The following is a 19887-nucleotide window of genomic DNA, read 5'->3' as shown; positions in this document are numbered from 1 at the left end:
TTCCTGAACATATCATAAAATTAACATTGCCAAATCCAAAGAGGACAAAATATATAGACAAGATTAATGATGAACAGGGAAGGGAGGGAAGAAAAGGACCGGGAGGTTTAAATATACATAACTCTATTGCATGATATCACCACATAAAGTTTTATACAGGAGATGCAAAAATAAATAAAAACACCATCCAAACATTCCTCAAATAAATAAAGTACAATATATTGAGAAGTGTATAAATATACATGTATCCAGTACAATATATTGAGAAGTGTATAAATATACATGTATCCAGACATGAACAGTGCTAATATACACACTGAATAATGCAACAAAGAGAACTATATCAACGCATATACACATTAATAGAAAAAGTCCTCTTCTTTCACGCCGATCTTCAATTTCTGTATCCAAATATTCTGCACCAAGAACAACTGAAAGATGATAGATGGAACATCAAATGGTAGAAAGCAGGTATATAACTATGAGCAAAAACAAGGATAAAAAGGGGGATATTAAAATAATTAATATGTACAACTAAAAACAAACAAAAAACAAATAACAAAATAAGGAGGACTTGGCATGCAGAGAGGCAGGAGGAAAAGGGAAAAAATAGTCTCACCAAAAAGACGCAAAGCCCAAGGACTCATTGAGTCCATGGGGCTTCATAGTACCAAGAATAGTGATCCATCTACATTCGTTCTGGGCGAGGAGGCGTTGGATGTCGCCACCCCTGATCCCAGTCTGAATGTGTTGGATACCCATCACCATGAAGGATTTGGGGTTACACTCATGATGAAGTTTATAGTGTTTGGGGATGGTTTTCAGTTGAGAGATGTCCTGTACATCTGCCGCCGCCATGATGTCTCGAACGTGCTCTCTAACTCGCACCTTTAGCTGGCGAGACGTCAAGCCAATATATATTTTAGGGCACCCACAGGTGGCATAATACACCACCTGTGTGGTGCTACATGTAATATACTGACGGATAGAGAAGGTACGTAATCCATCAGCTGATTGAAAAGAAGAAGCCCGCAGGACATTTCTACAAGCTACACAATGCCCACAGGGAAAACATCCCTGTGGCGGTCCACGAGAATCGAAAAAGTTTTTTCTCTGAGGGACATAATGAAAGTGTGCTAACAAATCTCCCAAATTGGGACTCCTATGATATGTCATTAATGGGCGCCTTGACAAAGACCCTTTCAAACTGGGTTCAGATTGTAAGATGTCCCAGTGTTTATCGAGACATTGTCTCATCGTGTCCCACTCACCATTAAACGTGGAGATAAATCTTACTATATCCTGTGATTCCTTTTTCTTGGGTAAGGGATTCAATAATGTAGACCGTGCTGATTTTTTAGCCCTATTGTAGCCCCTTTTTATACTCCGATGACTGTAACCCCTCATGAAGAACCTCTCTTTTAAGTCTTCAGCCTGTCGTTCGAATCTCTGATCAGAGGAGCAAATGCGTTGCATACGCAAAAATTGTCCAATTGGAATGGCCTGTATTGTCGAATATGGATGACAAGAATGCGCATGCAAAAGCGCATTTACAGAAGTGGGCTTCCTGTAGACATCTGTTTGTAGATGTAATTTGGAATCCACTATAATTTTGATGTCCAGAAAGTCCACTTCCGTTTGACTATAATTGTAAGTCAATTTTATATTGAACCTATTGGAATTCAACTCCTCCATAAAATCAAGGAGTTGCTGTTGAGACCCCTGCCAAATGATGAGCACATCATCAATATAGCGAAGCCAGCACTGCACATGATCCGCGGCCCGAGCGCCCTCCCCCCCAAAGATCTCCCTCTCCCAGTAACCTAGGAATAAGCCGGCAAAAGAGGGCGCACAGGCCGCGCCCATGGCAGTGCAGCGTCGCTGTAAATAAAAAAATTCTTTGAAGATAAAAAAGTTGTGGGTCAAGATATATTCCAATAGCTCCAAAACCAAATCACACACAGGGCCATCCCAATTGCTGCCCCTCAAAAAGAAACGACAGGCTTCAATACCATCATGGTGATGTATACAAGTATATAAGGATTCGATGTCAGCTGTGACCAATAACTTATCGGGTTCAAGAAACATCCCATCAATTCTTGCCAGGACGTCCATTGTGTCGCGGGCATAGGAGGGCAGTGCCTCAACCAATGGTTTTAGGTAATGGTCAATAAATTTACAGATTGGTTCGCACAGCCCCCCAATCCCCGACACAATTGGACGCCCCGGTGGATTGAGTGGATCCTTATGGATTTTGGGAAGGAAGTATATAGTGGGAATCTTAGGATGTTTAGTCAACAGCCCATCATACACTTTTTTGGGGATAATCCCCTTATCCAAGGCTACAGAAAGGATTTCCACCAAATCAGCCGAGAAAGTTTTGACAGGATTATGATCTAATTTTAAATAGGTCCTACCATCCCTCAGCTGTCTTGAGGCCTCTTTTTCATACATAGTACAAGGCCATATTACTATGTTCCCCCCTTTGTCCGCAGGTTTTATCACTATATCATGATAAGATCGCAATTCATTCAACGCAATGCGTTGTTTGGCAGTCAAATTGTCAGATCTCCGTTTGGTAGAGATTTTTCTAAAATCTTCGACAACCAGCCTAGTAAAAATGTCCACTGCTGGACATAAGGACAAAGGGGGGAACCTAGTAGATCGTGGCAAGATGGATGAAGGGAAATTACCTGTAGAACCAACATCCTGTTCCCTTAAAAGTTCCTCTAAAGCTGACAAGGCCTCGTCCTCCATTTGACTGTTGGTGAGGGGCTCCTGTCTTTCCCCACCATATAATTTCTTGCAGACCAATTTCCTTGAAAACAAGTAAAGATCCTTTATGGCTGTAAAGAGATCGAATTGGTTAGTGGGTGAAAAAGTAAAGCCCTTTGACAAAACCTCAATCTGAGTTGGAGTGAGACAGTGGGTAGAAAGATTGATTACCTGTGGGATCTGATTCTTGACTTTGTTTGCTTTTTTAGATAACACAGTACCTTTGAATTTATTAGTTTGGGAATCACGGTTAACCCCAAGGCGCGTCTCCACAGATTTAGAATACGATCGGTGATCAGATCCATCACTTGAAGCGAATGAGGTAATCGAAGTAGATCTCTTGCGAGAGAAATTTCTATATCATTTGGATTTGCGATTCCATCGATAGACGGAGTTGGATTGGTGGTCACCCATATCCCTCTGAAATTTCTGAGTTTTGGCTTCACAAATTTCCTTCTCCCACTTAGAAAACTCTGCATCCAAATCACGATTGAGGGCCAGCAACTCATCCCCCGTCATATCCTTTTTGAGTGAATTTTCCAAATCCTCAATTTCAATATCAAGGGTAGCAATGGTTTTCTTGTTCAACTGAACAAGTATTTCCATAAAACCATTGGAACACCCACTAGCCAAGTCCTCCCATGTTTGTCGCACATCTGCGTCTTCAACCAAAAAGGAGGGAAAAACTTGAACCCGAAGGCCACGTGGAATCAAACCCTTCTCAAGATATTTGTTCAGGAAAGCACAATTCCACCAAACCTTGGTGCGTCTATTCAAAAGAGACTTTAGCCTCCTACCCGCCTCTCTAACATCCCCTCTGCCACCAGCCACATTTGTTCCAGTATTGTCATTAAAAACTTCATCAATATGTGATAGCCATGCCTGCTCCCGTGCCTTATAGTCCATGTGGATTCCTGGAGCCCCTAGAGAACGGTCGCATCAGCTGATGCTGCTGTTCTCCACGGGAGATCAGCGTGGGCCACTCGTGGATTTCTGCGGAACAGGGAGTATTTGGTGGTTTGTTTTTTTCATATTTTTTTCACAGATGGCACTGGCTTCGGGGATCAAAGTGACAAGTAATGGTGAGTATGTACTCTATGTTATATGTACTGTATGTCTATATGTATGTATTGTATGAATGTATGAATGTATTGTATGTAGTATGTAGAAAGTATGTAGTATGTATGTAGTATATCTGTAGCATGTTTTATGTATGATGTATGTAGTATGTATGTAAGCTGTATGAATGTAGTATATATGTAGTATGTATGTATGCTGTATGAATGTAGTATATATGTAGTATGTATGTATGCTGTATGAATGTAGTATATATGTAGTATGTATGTATGTATGTTGCATGAATGTAGTATATATGTAGTATGTATGTATGTTGTATGAATGTTGTATATATGTAGTATGTATGTATGCTGTATGAATGTAGTATATATGTAGTATATATGTAGTATGTATGCTGTATGAATGTAGTATATATGTAGTATGTATGTAGAATGTATGCTGTATGAATGTAGTATATATGAAGTATGTATGTAGTATGTATGTATGTTGTATGAATGTTGTATATATGTAGTATGTATGCATGCTGTATGAATGAAGTATGTATGTAGTATGTATGTAGTATATAGTATGTATGTATGAATGTAGTATATATAGTATGTATGTACAGTGGGGCAAAAAAGTATTTAGTCAGTCAGCAATAGTGCAAGTTCCACCACTTAAAAAGATGAGAGGCGTCTGTAATTTACATCATAGGTAGACCTCAACTATGGGAGACAAACTGAGAAAAAAAAATCCAGAAAATCACATTGTCTGTTTTTTTTTCATTTGATTTGCATATTATGGTGGAAAATAAGTATTTGGTCAGAAACAAGCAAACAAGATTTCTGGCTCTCACAGACCTGTAACTTCTTTTTAAGAGTCTCCTCTTTCCTCCACTCATTACCTGTAGTAATGGCACCTGTTTAAACTTGTTATCAGTATAAAAAGACACCTGTGCACACCCTCAAACAGTCTGACTCCAAACTCCACTATGGTAAAGACCAAAGAGCTGTCAAAGGACACCAGAAACAAAATTGTAGCCCTGCACCAAGCTGGGAAGACTGAATCTGCAATAGCCAACCAGCTTGGAGTGAAGAAATCAACTGTGGGAGCAATAATTAGAAAATGGAAGACATACAAGACCACTGATAATCTCCCTCGATCTGGTGCTCCACGCAAAATCCCACCCCGTGGGGTCAGAATGATCACAAGAACGGTGAGCAAAAATCCCAGAACCACGCGGGGGGACCTAGTGAATGAACTGCAGAGAGCTGGGACCAATGTAACAAGGCCTACCATAAGTAACACACTACGCCACCATGGACTCAGATCCTGCAGTGCCAGACGTGTCCCACTGCTTAAGCCTGTACATGTCCGGGCCCATATGAAGCTTGCTAGAGAGCATTTGGATGATCCAAAGGAGTTTTGGGAGAATGTCCTATGGTCTGATGAAACCAAACTGGAACTGTTTGGTAGAAACACAACTTGTCGTGTTTGGAGGAAAAAGAATACTGAGTTGCATCCATCAAACACCATACCTACTGTAAAGCATGGTGGTGGAAACATCATGCTTTGGGGCTGTTTCTCTGCAAAGGGGCCAGGACGACTGATCCGGGTACATGAAAGAATGAATGGGGCCATGTATCGTGAGATTTTGAGTTCAAACCTCCTTCCATCACCAAGGGCATTGCAGATGAAACGTGGCTGGGTCTTTCAACATGACAATGATCCAAAGCACACCGCCAGGGCAACGAAGGAGTGGCTTCGTAAGAAGCATTTCAAGGTCCTGGAGTGGCCTAGCCAGTCTCCAGATCTCAACCCTATAGAAAACCTTTGGAGGGAGTTGAAAGTCCGTGTTGCCAAGCGAAAAGCCAAAAACATCACTGCTCTAGAGGAGATCTGCATGGAGGAATGGGCCAACATACCAACAGCAGTGTGTGGCAACCTTGTGAAGACTTACAGAAAACGTTTGACCTCTGTCATTGCCAACAAAGGATATATCACAAAGTATTGAGATGAAATTTTGTTTCTGACCAAATACTTATTTTCCACCATAAAATGCAAATCAAATGAAAAAAAAACAGACAATGTGATTTTCTGGAATTTTTTTTCTCAGCTTGTCTCCCATAGTTGAGGTCTACCTATGATGTAAATTACAGACGCCTCTCATCTTTTTAAGTGGTGGAACTTGCACTATTGCTGACTGACTAAATACTTTTTTGCCCCACTGTATGCTGTATGAATGTAGTATGTATGTAGTATGTATGTTGTATGAATGTTGTATATATGTAGTATGTATGTAGTATGTATATATAGTATATCTTGACTTCAGCAAAGCATTTGACAAAGTATCTCATACAATCCTTATTGAAAAAATGACTAAGTATGGAATGGACAAGGCAACTGTTAGGTAGATTCATTACCGGCTTAGTGATCGGACCCAAAGAGTGGTCGTAAATGGTTGCACATCCAGTTGGAAGAATGTCTCAAGTGGGGTACCACAGGGCTCTGTCCTGGGCCCTGTATTGTTCAACATCTTTATCAACGATTTAAATGAAGGAATTGAGGGTAAACTGATTAAATTTGCTGATGACACAAAGCTAGGAGGGATAGCTAATACTAGAGAAGAGAGAGAGAGGATTCAAAAAGATATAAATAAACTGGAGAAGTGGGCAGCAACTAACAGAATGGTTTTTAACAGGGAAAAATGCAAAGTACTACATCTGGGCAATAAAAATGAAAAAAGCATATACAGAATGGGAGGAATAGGGCTAAGCAACAGCACATGTGAAAAAGACTTGGGTATACTAATAGATCACAGACTGAATATGAGTCAACAGTGTGATGCAGCAGCAAAAAAGGCAAATGCAATTCTAGGATGTATTAACAGAAGCATACAGTCTAGATCACGTGAAGTCATTATTTCCCTCTACTCCTCTTTGGTCAGACCTCATCTGGAATATTGTGTCCAGTTTTGGGCACCACATTTTAAAAAAGACATCAACAAACTGGAGCAAGTTCAGAAAAGAGCGACCAGAATGGTGACCGGTCTGCAAACCCTGTCTTATGAGGAAAGGTTGCAGGATTTGGGAATGTTTAGTTTGCAAAAGAGAAGACTGAGAGGAGACTTAATAGCTGTCTACAAATATCTCAAGGGCTGTCACATTGTAGAAGGATCAACTTTATTCTCATTTGCACAAGGAAAGACTAGAAGCAATGGGATGAAACTGAATGGGAGGAGACACAGATTAGATATTAGAAAAAACTTTTTGACAGTTAGAGTGATCAATGAGTGGAACAGGCTGCCACGAGAAGTGGTGAGTTCTCCTTCAATGGAAGTCTTCAAACAGAGGCTGGACAGACATCTGACTGGGATGATTTAGTGAATCCTGCTTTGAGCAGGGGGTTGGACCAGATGGCCCAGGAGGTCCCTTCCAACTCTACGATTCTATGATTCTATGTATGTATGCTGTATGAATGTAGTATGTATGTAGTATGTATGTTGTATGAATGTAGTATATATGAAGTATGTATGTTGTATGTATGTAGCATGTATGTAGGATGTATGTTTTTTTTTTTTTACATTCAACACATTAGCCGGATGATGGGACTACTACTGTCCCATCATTGGCTAATGTGTCAATCACTGTCATTGTAGCAGGCATCGGACGATGCCTGCACACACACACAGACCCCCGGCAGGCCCGTACAGACCGCCGGCAGCCGGCACAGACCCCCGGCAGGCCTGTACAGACCCCCGGCAGCCGGCACAGACCCCCGGCAGCCGGCACAGACCCCCAGCAGGCCCGTACAGACCACTGGCAGCCAGCACAGACCCCCGGCAGGCCCGTAAAGACCGCCGGCAGCCGGCACAGACCCCCGTTAGGCCCGTACAGACCCCCGAGAGGCCCGCACAGAGCCCGCCTGCACACACTGATACGCACAGTGTCCGCCCACGCACCGCCCACACTCTTCCCCCCTCCCAAACTTGATGTACAAGGAAAGAAAGGTTTTTTTTTAAAATCCGATATTTCTGTCCCATTGACTTGAGTGGGACTCCGGTATCGGAATCGGCGTTACCCGATCCTTTTTGTGTATCGGGCCGATCCAATCCGATCCGATATTTCTGGATATCGGATGGTATCGCTCAACACTATAGGTGTCCAATATGGACGCTGAACTTTACTGTTCGGGTTCGCCCATCTCTAATGGTGAGTCATTGGTGATGGTGATGATGGCGAGTCATTAGTGATGGTGAAGATGGTGAGTCACTAGTGATGATGAGCCATTGCTGATGATGATGGTGAGTCATTGGTGATGATGGAGAGTCATTGGTGGTGGTGGTGATGATAGTGAGTCATTGGTGATGGTGATGATGGCGAGTCATTGGTGGTGGTGATGCTAGTGAGTCATTGCTTGGCTAAACTGATCATTCCTAATGGTTAAAACTGTCAAACTTTAACACATATTGGATACTAGCTGCAATTTTCTCAGAAAGCAAATTATTAGTTTGTTAATTAGCTTTTTAATATAATATACTATTTAGTTTATACTATATTAAAACAGTACTACAATGTGTTATTTTTACAATTTTGCACCCTTTGTTTATAGATCAACACAAAGTTCTTCTTGTCTTGTGTAATGATTATGTGTCGCGGATTTCCACTGAGGATACCCACCCTTATCCCAAGGCAAACCTTTCCTAGAAAAGTACTTATTTAATTGTTAATGTAATGTAATGTCTCTTTCACACATCAGTTTTTGGTATGTGTGCTATCTGTTTGTTTAGTGGAATAGCTCACAGTCCCATTATAATTAATGTTCCTTTCCACGTGTCTTTTTTCTGTAGACCGATTATCCAGAAAAAAAAGGGACCTGTCCAAATTTGATCTGTGTTGCAATCGAATGTCACCCATTCAAGTGTATGAGCCTCTAAAAAAAACAGCACTAACATGCCATCCATGCGTCACAGGTGTGCTGTCCATTTTTTACTGCGTAATTTGTAGAAGCTTTGAAGATTTTTTTTTGTAAAAATGCCACACAGATTGTAAACTGACACAGACCAAAAATGGATCCAGCACAATGGAAAAAGTGGCCTGTTTTTCATGTACGATGAGAAAAATGAAGTGTCAAAGCGGCCTAAATCATATACATCATAAAGTTGCAAACTGACATTGAGATATCCGAGTTTCTCTTATGTTTCAGAGTTTTACTTGCACTACTTTGTAAATGAAGATCATCTTTCAGGATAAACCCATCATGTTCATATTTATACTATTATCTTTATTTTAATGTACAAATTATTTATCATATATATCTTTAGAATATCTATGCAGAAAATGTCAGCTCACTTCTCAAAGTCCTCAACAACCTAGAGTTGATCCTTGTACCCTAAGAAACTTGTATTAATGTAATTATAAAATGCTCAATGGTTTTCCAGACACTGCATGCTGTAGGAAAATGATTTAGGTCATTGAGATACTGTACTATTCAAAGTTTTAGGCAGGTGTGGAAAAACTGCTAGAAATAAGAATGCTTTAAATAATTGAGGAGTTATTAATGTATTTTTTATCAACGAACAAAATGCAAAATAAATATGAAATCCAAAGCAAATCAATATTTAGTGTTCACTTGCACACAGTTTTTGAGGAAACTCGGCAGGGAGGTTGTTCCAACCATCTTGGAGGACTAACTGTGGCGCCCTTGAGGGTCCAGTCGCCACAGAGGTACTGCATCTCAGCCAGAGGTGTGGTAACTCATGACCGGGTAAGATGGGGCACCTCACCGCACTCTTAACACTGCACTCAACACACACATACTAGTTAGTCAGGGCACCAGGGTGTACCCTTCGGGAGGATGGCCTCATCCCAGGCTGGCTAGGAAAGGGGGTTGGGAGCTAGTGGGGATGGTAGGAAAAAGGGAGGAGATTAGAAAGTGGAGTAATGTAGAGCAGCCAATGGGAACAGCAAGTGGGCGGAGCTTAGAGAATGAGTGGGAAATTTGAAAAGGAGTTGAGAGGAGTTCCCTCAGGGGAGAGCAGGTGGAAGGATGTGCTTAGAGCAGCTCCTGTCAGGAGGAGCTGCCGGATAGATTGGCTGGGGAGGAAAGCACCCGGGAGGAAAGAGAGGAATTTCTAAAGGCCCACGCTGATTGCTATCATGTGGGGGAAGAAATTAGGTCGCAGAAGGGTCTCAGCCCCTAGCCTAGCGAAGTGAACAACGAACTTAACTAGCAAGCTGACAGCTGTGGTTACTATATGGGCCACAGCGAATCCCGCAGTTATCTTCCTAGAAAGGCAGCCATGTAGGATCAGGAAGCCGACTGAGTGACGAATTCTGACAGGATCCGCACCAGCTGGCCTGGGACACTGACTGTGAAGGTGCTAGAAAGGGAGGAAGGAGAGTGAAAACTAGCACGGTGAGACGGCCTAGGAAGGAACATATTGAAAGAGAGTGTTGGAGGGGTAAACTCCATGTTCAGCCATGTTTGGAACAGCTGATATGAGCCCGCAATAGCTGCGGAATGAATTGCGATCCACCCGTGGCTATTAACCTTTTAAATGCCGCTGTAAAATTCTGATAGTGACATTTAACGTTCGCATCCGGTCATTGGGCCGGAAATCCGTCCACCTGTTACCCGTCCACCGCTTACCCCTGTCACGTGATTGCGGGTCACTGGTTCATTGGCATGACAACTGGAGGTCTCCTGGAGACCTCTATGGTTGACACTGCCGATTTGCTGTGAGCGCCGCCCAGTGGTCGGCGCTCATAGTAAGTGAGTAATTCAGCTACATATAGGCAATCTGAATATGGCCTATATGTAGCAGAGCCGATCAGGTTATGGCAGCTTCTAGTCTCCCATGGAGACTAATGAAGCATGCCAAAAGTAAAAAAAATGTTTTTAAATATATATATACAGTGGGGCAAAAAAGTATTTAGTCAGTCAGCAATAGTGCAAGTTCCACCACTTAAAAAGATGAGAGGCGTCTGTAATTTACATCATAGGTAGACCTCAACTATGGGAGACAAACTGAGAAAAAAAAATCCAGAAAATCACATTGTCTGTTTTTTTTTTCATTTTATTTGCATATTATGGTGGAAAATAAGTATTTGGTCAGAAACAAGCAATCAAGATTTCTGGCTCTCACAGACCTGTAACTTCTTCTTTAAGAGTCTCCTCTTTCCTCCACTCATTACCTGTAGTAATGGCACCTGTTTAAACTTGTTATCAGTATAAAAAGACACCTGTGCACACCCTCAAACAGTCTGACTCCAAACTCCACTATGGTGAAGACCAAAGAGCTGTCAAAGGACACCAGAAACAAAATTGTGGCCCTGCACCAGGCTGGGAAGACTGAATCTGCAATAGCCAACCAGCTTGGAGTGAAGAAATCAACTGTGGGAGCAATAATTAGAAAATGGAAGACATACAAGACCACTGATAATCTCCCTCGATCTGGTGCTCCACGCAAAATCCCACCCCGTGGGGTCAGAATGATCACAAGAACGGTGAGCAAAAATCCCAGAACCACGCGGGGGGACCTAGTGAATGAACTGCAGAGAGCTGGGACCAATGTAACAAGGCCTACCATAAGTAACACACTACGCAACCATGGACTCAGATCCTGCAGTGCCAGACGTGTCCCACTGCTTAAGCCTGTACATGTCCGGGCCCGTCTGATGTTTGCTAGAGAGCATTTGGATGATCCAGAGGAGTTTTGGGAGAATGTCCTATGGTCTGATGAAACCAAACTGGAACTGTTTGGTAGAAACACAACTTGTCGTGTTTGGAGGAAAAAGAATACTGAGTTGCATCCATCAAACACCATACCTACTGTAAAGCATGGTGGTGGAAACATCATGCTTTGGGGCTGTTTCTCTGCAAAGGGGCCAGGACGACTGATCCGGGTACATGAAAGAATGAATGGGGCCATGTATCGTGAGATTTTAAGTGCAAACCTCCTTCCATCAGCAAGGGCATTGATGATGAAACGTGGCTGGGTCTTTCAACATGACAATGATCCAAAGCACACCGCCAGGGCAACGAAGGAGTGGCTTCGTAAGAAGCATTTCAAGGTCCTGGAGTGGCCTAGCCAGTCTCCAGATCTCAACCCTATAGAAAACCTTTGGAGGGAGTTGAAAGTCCGTGTTGCCAAGCGAAAAGCCAAAAACATCACTGCTCTAGAGGAGATCTGCATGGAGAAATGGGCCAACATACCAACAACAGTGTGTGGCAACCTTGTGAAGACTTACAGAAAACGTTTGACCTCTGTCATTGCCAACAAAGGATATATCACAAAGTATTGAGATGAAATTTTGTTTCTGACCAAATACTTATTTTCCACCATAATATACAAATAAAATGAAAAAAAACCAGACAATGTGATTTTCTGGATTTTTTTTTCTCAGTTTGTCTCCCATAGTTGAGGTCTACCTATGATGTAAATTTCAGACACCTCTCATCTTTTTAAGTGGTGGAACTTGCACTATTGCTGACTGACTAAATACTTTTTTGCCCCACTGTATATATATAAAAAAAAATACAATTTCAAATCACCCCCTTTTGCCCCATTTAAAATAAAACAATAAAAAAAATCAAACATACACATATTTGGTATCTTTGCATTCAGAATTGGCCGATCAATAAAAATAAGGATTAACCTAATCGCTAAACAGTGTAGCAATAAAAAAAAGTCAAAATGCCAGAATTGCGGTTTTTTTGGACGCTGTGACATTGCATTAAAATACAATATCGGGTAATCAAAAGAACATATCTGCACTAAAATGGAATCATTAAAAACATCAGCTCAGCATGCAAAAAAAGAAGCCCTCACCCAATCTGAGATCACAAAAAATGGAGACGCTACAGGTATCGGAATATGGCGCAATTTATTTTTTAGCAAACTTTGGATTTTTTTTCATCACTTAAATAAAAATGAACCTAGTCATGATTGGTGTCTATGAACTTATAATGATCTGGAGAATCATAATAGCAGGTCAGTTTTAGTATTTAGTGAACCTAGTAAAAAAGCCAAACAAAAAACCAGTGTGGGATTGCACTTTTTTATGCAATTTCACCGCACTTGGAAATTTTTTCCTGCTTTCTGTTACACGACATGGCAAAACCAATGGTGTCGTTCAAAAGTACAACTTGTCCCGCAAAAAACAAGCCCTCACATGGCCATATTACCAGAAAAATAAAAAAGTTATGGCTCTGGGAAGAAGGGGAGGAAAAAACAGAAACGCAAAAACGAAAAAGGGCTCCATCCTGAAGGGGTTAATTTTTTACATCCTTTATACAAAATTATTTCATTTAAATATTGTATCGAACATTCTCCCTTTGGCATTTATCATTTACCATGTAACATTTACTTGTTATGTAACATTGTTCAGGATTATATTATTCTTTGCAATTGTACTGTTTTTATCTTTCAGGTAAAGTTTTAAATAAATTACCATGTCTAATGTATTCACAAGGGTAAATATTAGGAAGTAATTTATTATTGAAAAGTTTTGCCTATACAAAAGAGAGGAAGAAAAAATACTATCACAGGGAATGATTAGTTTGCCATTTAGAATATCATGTGAATCACAATTATGGATTGCAAAATAAGATATGATGAAACAGATGCATTTACAAATCAGAGAAGCAATCGTGTAAATCAAATGGAAAATGAGCACTGATTTAGGAAAGCTTAGCTGAGTTTCAATTTCATTTAGGATATAAAAAAAAACAAGAACCATGACAATGGCTTTCTACTCATACCATATGTTTTACTCTTTCTGCCTGTCTGCTCTGTTTTTGAGTCTACAGGGATTATACAATAACAGCATAAATATTGTACCTCGGTATATCATCCACAGACAGATAGACTAGTTGAGAGGTTCAATAAGATGCTAAAGCACATGTTAAAAAAAATGGTGCTGAAAAGGATGGACAATATTGGGATTATCTTTTGCCATATTTAATGTTCTCCATAAGAGAAGTACCGCAAGCTTGTACCGGTTTCTTGGCACCCAAGAGATCTGCTGGACATAGCGAAAGAATCATAGCTAGCTGAGGCCACCTCATATAAAAGTGTTATAAGGGCAGATGCAGGAATGAATTGAAAAAGTTTTACCTATGGTCAAAGAGGCCCAAAACCGAGTATATAATAGGGTAGCCAAAATAAGGAACTTCAACCCAGTCTAGGTCTTAGTGCTGACAGTTGACAGTTGGGTATACTAATAGATAACAGACTGAATATGAGTCAACAGTGTGATGCAGCAGCAAAAAAGGCAAATGCAATTCTAGGATGTATTAACAGAAGCATACAGTCTAGATCACGTGAAGTCATTATTTCCCTCTACTCCTCTTTGGTCAGACCTCATCTGGAATATTGTGTCCAGTTTTGGGCACCACATTTTAAAAAAGACATCAACAAACTGGAGCAAGTTCAGAAAAGAGCGACCAGAACGGTGACCGGTCTGCAAACCCTGTCTTATGAGGAAAGGTTGCAGGATTTGGGAATGTTTAGTTTGCAAAAGAGAAGACTGAGAGGAGACTTAATAGCTGTCTACAAATATCTCAAGGGCTGTCACATTGTAGAAGGATCAACTTTATTCTCATTTGCACAAGGAAAGACTAGAAGCAATGGGATGAAACTGAATGGGAGGAGACACAGATTAGATATTAGAAAAAACTTTTTGACAGTTAGAGTGATCAATGAGTGGAACAGGCTGCCACGAGAAGTGGTGAGTTCTCCTTCAATGGAAGTCTTCAAACAGAGGCTGGACAGACATCTGACTGGGATGATTTAGCGAATCCTGCTTTGAGCAGGGGGTTGGACCAGATGGCCCAGGAGGTCCCTTCCAACTCTACGATTCTATGATTCTATGAAAGCAAATTTTTGGCAAAGTGGCAGGGTCCACATGAGGTAGTCGATTAGGTTGGAGAAGTAAATTATAAGGTACATCAACCGAGACAACATAACCATACCAGCTATATAATGTGAATCAAATTAAACCATGGAAAGACAGAGAATCATTGGGTGCTACCGGTCTTAAGAGTAATCATCACCAGAAACAGTTCCAGTGGTGAAATTGGGAGATACCCTTTGACTGCACAATGACAGAAAGTGCAGCAATTCCTCAAGAGAAACAAACCAAAGTTGACTGACATTCCTGGGAATACCCATCTGATGAAACATGATATAGTTATTGAAGCTGATAAAAAAACCTTTAAAACCTATAGAATACTACATACACACCCAGAAGCAATCTTGACTGAAGTCAAACATACTGTATGTTGGAGCTGGGAGTGATTGAAGAGTCCCGAAGTGAAGTCCAGCCCAGTTGTGTTGATTTCCAAACCAAACAGGACCTGGAGGTTTTGCAATGACTTTCGGAAATTAAGTGAAATCTCTAAATTTGGTGCATATTCCACGCCCTGGATATATACAATAGGTACGGAAAGTATTCAGACCCCTTTAAATTTTTCACTCTTTGTTTAATTGCAGCCATTTGGTAACTTCAAAAAAGTTCATTTTTTCATTAATGTACACACTGCACCCCATCTTGACTGAAAAAAACAGAAATGTAGACATTTTTGCAAATTTATTAAAAAAGAAAAACTGAAATATCATATGGTCATAAGTATTCAGACCCTTTGCTCAGACACTCATATTTAAGTCACATGCTGTCCATTTCCTTGAGATGGTTCCACTCCTTCATTGGAGTCCAGCTGTGTTAAAATAAACTGATAGGAATTGATTTGTAAAGGCACACACCTGTCTATATAAAGCCCCATTCACACATAGCAAGATCGCTAGTGATATCACTAAAGTGTCACCGATTTTGTGACGCAACAGCGATATCATTAGTGATATCGCTACATGTGACACTTACCTCTGACCGGCCCCCCCGCTGGATATCGCTGATCGCGCGAGATCGTCCTGGTCCATTTCTTGTTGTCGGCTTCCTGCTGGAGCCAACGAGCAACTCATGGACGCGGGAGGAAGTCATCATCAGAGCTGCTGTCTGACAGTTAAGTAGCAACCGCCGACCGCTGCTACGTCGCTGGTGAGATCTGCCAGTTTGGAAGCTCACTAGCGACCATTTAGAGATGCACCAGCGATCCTGACCGGGTGGTATTGTTGTCGGGATCGCTGGTGCATCGCTAAATGTGACGGTACCTTAAGACCTCATAGCTCACAGTGCATGTCAGACCAAATGAGATTCATGAGGTCAAAGGAACTGGCCTAGGAACTCAGAGACTGAATTGTGGCAAAGAACAGATCTGGCCAAGGTTACAAAAGAATTTCTGCAGTACTCAAGGTTCCTAAAGAGCACAGTGGCCTCCATAATCCTTAAATGGAAGAAGTTTGGGACCAGCAGAAGTCTTCGTAGACATGGCCATCCAGCCAAACTGATCAATCGTGGGAGAAGAGCCTTGGTGAGAGAGGTAAAGAAGAACACCAAGATCACTGTGGCTAAGCTCCACAGATGCAGTAGGGAGATAGAAGAAAGTTCCATAAAGTGAACTATCAAAGCAGCCCACCACCAGTCGAGCCTTTATGGCAGAGTGGCCTGACGGAAGCCTTTCCTCAGTGCAAGACATATGAAAGCCTGCATAGAGTTTGCTAAAAAACACATGAAGGACTCCCAGACTATGAGAAATAAGATTCTCTGGTCTGATGAGACGAAGATCGAACTTTTTTGTGATAATTCTAAGCGGTATGTGTGTAGAAAACCATGCACTGCTCATCACCTGCCCAATACAATCCCAACAGTGAAACATGGTGGTGGCAGCATCAAGCTGTGGCGGGTGTTTTAAAGCTGCAGGAACAGGACGACTGGTTGCAATTGAAGGAAACATGAATGCGGCCATGTACAGAGATATTCTAAATGAAAACCTCTTCCAGAGTGCTTTGGACCTCAGACTTGGCCGAAGGTTCACCTTCCAACAAGACAATGACCCTATGAACAAAGTTAAAATAACAAAGGAGTGGCTTCAGAACAACTCTGTGACCATTCTTGACTGGTCCAGCCAGAGCCCTTACCTAAACCCATCTGAATTCTTATGACCATGTGATATTTCAGTTTTTATTTTGTAATAAGTTTGCAAAAATTTCTACATTTCTGTTTTTTTCAGTCAAGATGGGGTGCAGAGTGTACATTAATGAAAAAGAAAAAAGGAACATTTTTGAATTTACCAAATGGCTGCAATGAAACAAAGAGTGAAAAATTTAAAGGGTTCTCAATACTTTCCATACCTACTGTAAATTTAATTGACATATTTGGCAATGCCAACTACATAACGATTCTGAATCATACCCTGGGTTATTGACAAAAAGAAAAACAGGGTAAGAAAAACAGCTTTTTCTACCATGGATGGTTTGCATGAATCCAAGAACACACTTGCAACCTTTCAGAGATTGATGGATTTAATTTTAAGGCCACATGATAGTTACGTAGCAGCTTACCTAGATGATGTGGTTGTCTTCCATGCAGACTGGGGTAACCATCTGTGCAAAGTGTAAGCAAAATGTAAGCTGTACTAGATACGATCAGTGGAGGAGGTCTCACAATAAATCCAGAAAAATGTTCCTTAGGGCTAGATGAGGCCAAGTACCTCAGGTTTGTTATTGGCAGGGGTTTGATCAAACCTCAAATTAATAAAGTTGAGGCCATACAAAGTTGGTCTAGTCCGGTAACTAAGAAACAAGTGCAAGCTTTTTTAGTTATCACCGGCTGCTATCAGAGGTTTATACCAAGAGCAACAATATTTAACCCCTTTCTGACATTTAACATTCTATCCCGTCCATGTGCCCTGGGACTTAATGCCCATGGATGGGACACTACGTCATGTGCGATCAGCCGCGCTCATGGAGGAAACGCGGCTGATTTCGGCCGGGTGTCAGCTGATTCTCACAGCTGACACCTGGCAATAACTGCCAGGAGCGGTCACGGACCGCTCCCGGCACTTTAACCCCCGGAACACTGCGATCAAACATGATTAGAAACTGGGTCTGAGCAGAAAAAGTAAATTAATGTGCATGCAAAATGTAATTGCATATGAACACATGACCTTTACACAGAGAAAACCAAAAGCAAAACACAAAACAAATATCCTGGAATAAAAAGTAAAAAAATATATTGCAAAAATTGCATGAAGGTAGTAATAATAGTAATTTTTATTCCAGGATATTTGTTTTGTGTTTTGCTTTTGGTTTAATCAAACATGATTGCAGCGTTCCGGAGCCAGTAGAGGGGCTGACAGCCCCTCTGCCTTTGGATGAGAGACCATGCGTCATGACGCAGAGTCCCGATCGCTGGAGACCCGATATTGTTATGACGGCATCTGGGTCTCCAGAGCTCAGAGACTTCCTGTCAGGCGCAGCGCATGTCAGGAAGTCTCTCAGGTTAGTGCACAGAAGCTGCAGCGACGACAGTTTCTATAGCATGCAGATGTGCATGCTAAAGAAGCAATCAGCCTGCACAAAATGAGTGTCGCATAGTGGGACAAGGCTTAAAAGTAAGAATTAAATTAAAAAAACAATTGTAAAAATATTAAAAAAAAAAATTTATAATAAAAAAAATCAATATTCCATCAATAAATATTTAAATAAAAAAATCTAAACAATAAAAGTACATATATTTAGTATCGCCGAGTCCGTAACGACCCGACCTATAAAAGTGTTCCGTTAGTTAACCCCTTTAGTGAACACCATTAACCCCTTCCTGACATCCGACGTACTATCCCGTCCATGGGACCCGGGCCCCTATGCCCATGGACGGGATAGTACGTCTACCGCGATCAGCGGCGCCCACGTGGTGAGCGCCGCTGATCGCGACCGGGTGTCAGCTGATTATCACAGCTGACACCCGGCACAATGTGTCAGGGGCAGTCACGGACCGCCCCCGACACGTTAACCCCTTGCACACCGCGATCAAACATGATCGCGGTGTACCGGGGGTTAAAGGGAAGCATCGGCAGGGAGGGGGCTCCCTCCGTGCTTCCCTGAGCCCCCCACTGCAGCGCAATGTGCAGTGCTGCTGCGGGGGGCTCCTTTCCTGCAGGCCCCCGAATCCAAGATGGCAACGGGGGCCTTCGGGGGCCTGCAGGAAGCTGGCTTCCTCAGTGCCTGCAAAGCGCAGGCATGAGGAAGCCTTCTGCACTGCCTGTGACAGATCGCTGATCTGTCACAGTGATCTGTGATGTGACAGATCAGCGATCTGTCACAGGACAGTGATGGCCCACCTGGGACTATGTAATAAAGTTAAAAAAAGTAAAAAAAAGTTAAAATAATTTAAAAAAAAAATCGACAAATAAATTAGAAAAAAAAAAAAATATTCCCCCAATAAATCCATTTTTTGGAAATAAAAAAAACAAAAACAATAAAAGTACACATATTAGGTATCGCCGCGTCTGTAACGACCCGCCCTAAAAACTGTCCCATTAGTTAACCCCTTTAGCAAACCCCTTAAAAAATAAAAATAAAAAACGAAGCAAAAAATAATGATTTATTATCATACCGCCAAACAAAAAGTGTAATAACGCGCGATCAAAAAGACGCATATAAATATCCATGGTATCACTGAAAACGTCATCTTGTCCCGCAAAAAACGAGCCACCACTCAGCATCATCAGAGAAAAAATAAAAAAGTTATAGCTCGCAGAATAAAGCGATGCAAAAATAATTATTTTTTATATAAAATAGTTTTCATTGCATAAAACCGACAAAACATAAAAAAACGACCTAAATGAGGTATTGCTGTAACCGTACTGACCCGAAGAATAAAACCGCTTTATCAATTTTACCGCATGTGGAACGGTGTAAACGCACCCCCCCAAAAGAAATTCATGAAACGCTGGTTTTTGTTCATTCTGAGTCCCAAAAATCGGAATAAAAAGCGATCAAAAAATGTCACGTGCCCGAAAATGGTACCAATAAAAACGTCAACTCATCCCACAAAAAATAAGACCTCACATGACTCGGTGGGTGAAAATACGGAAAAATTATAGCTCTCAATATGTGGTGATGCAAAAACTATTTTTACAATAAAAAGTGTCTTT

General features: G+C 41.4%; 1 long non-coding RNA gene across 1 annotated transcript; it reads right to left on the bottom strand.

Moving 5' to 3' along the window:
* Nucleotides 1–295: 295 nt before the first annotated feature.
* On the bottom strand, nt 296–17336 carry LOC141097042 (uncharacterized). Its single transcript, XR_012233839.1, has 3 exons — nt 17294–17336; nt 2694–2846; nt 296–479 (listed from the first exon to the last, which is right to left on the bottom strand). It is a non-coding gene; the product is annotated as an uncharacterized lncRNA (long non-coding RNA).
* Nucleotides 17337–19887: the final 2551 nt, after the last annotated feature.

Source organism: Dendrobates tinctorius, unplaced genomic scaffold (genome assembly GCF_039654945.1).
Source record: "Dendrobates tinctorius isolate UK_male_01 unplaced genomic scaffold, ASM3965494v1 ptg000082l, whole genome shotgun sequence".
NCBI lineage: Eukaryota > Metazoa > Chordata > Amphibia > Anura > Dendrobatidae > Dendrobates > Dendrobates tinctorius.
Note: the sequence above shows the minus strand (reverse complement) of the source record. Positions and strands in the feature narration are given on the sequence as shown.